This window comes from Penaeus monodon, chromosome 3 (assembly GCF_015228065.2).
Source record: "Penaeus monodon isolate SGIC_2016 chromosome 3, NSTDA_Pmon_1, whole genome shotgun sequence".
NCBI classification, from domain to species: domain Eukaryota; kingdom Metazoa; phylum Arthropoda; class Malacostraca; order Decapoda; family Penaeidae; genus Penaeus; species Penaeus monodon.
The window spans coordinates 32,283,307-32,284,418 of NC_051388.1; positions in this window are offsets into that span (position 1 = coordinate 32,283,307).

Below are 1,112 nucleotides of genomic sequence, written 5' to 3' on the forward strand. Positions count from 1 at the left end.
CACAACAGCCGCCAGGCTGTAGTAAGATTATGCACATGCTTACACCATAGCAGCAGGAGCACCTACTGGTAATACCGCCACCATGGTAAGCATAGGTGTCAGAGAACAAAATGTGATGGACATAAATAGCTGACACAGGCCGGCCCATATGTATGAAGCCCGGCGAAGCCAGAACTTTGCAAATCTCATTGAATGAACGAACAGCAACAGCAACACTAGGACTGCCCTTAGCCAACTGGGGAGACAACCAGCTCCCCCATTGATCTCCACTTCATCTTCAGCACCCAGCCATACTGTGGGCACTCAAACCCCAACAAAACACTCCCCAAAGAGATAAGACACCAGTCCAAATAGTAAATGCCAAACCACATCTACTAAAAGGGGCATGGGGGAAAGCCTAGGTCTACAGAATCAAGATACCAGTATCCATTTTCACAGTTTTATTAATGTCAAAGTCAAATATCACACCTAAGATCAGCATGGTTAAGAGTACATGTGATTACACAGAACACGAATACAGCACCAATAACAGGATCTTCCTCCAGCCCGCACTCACACCTTTTCATAACCGAGGTTACCCGCCAACTGCCTACAGGTGGCCACTCCACCACTCACTCAGGCAAGTGTTTACCACTTATCCAAGTTGTGAAGGGTTTGGGTGTAGACTACAAGTTCTCTTGGAGCCAAATTCACTGCATATTCTCCTGGAGGTGGGGTGTTTAACAAGAAGAGGCAAGGGCGCACCAAAAGATATCAAGCAAGAGCATCTAAGGAAAAGAAAGCACCCTAAGTGGGCAACATGGCCATCACCATTCACATACATAAATCTGTGAATCCGGGCGCATTCTTGTAACGAAGAATACGTCTCACCATGTGGTTTCTTTTTCTTTTTCTTTTTTCTTTGTAGAAACACGAAGTGGAAAACAGAAATGCAGAATGATCAACTTGACTGTCCATATGATAGTTTTTTTAATAAGAGCAAATAATTTTTCTTTTTCTTTTCTTTTCTTTTTCAGATCATGGTAGAAGCAAATAGTGAAAAAGAGGAGAAATGTGATAGGCGTCAACAAGCTGACTATACTTGGAGACACACGAGAGGTGTCAACTTTACT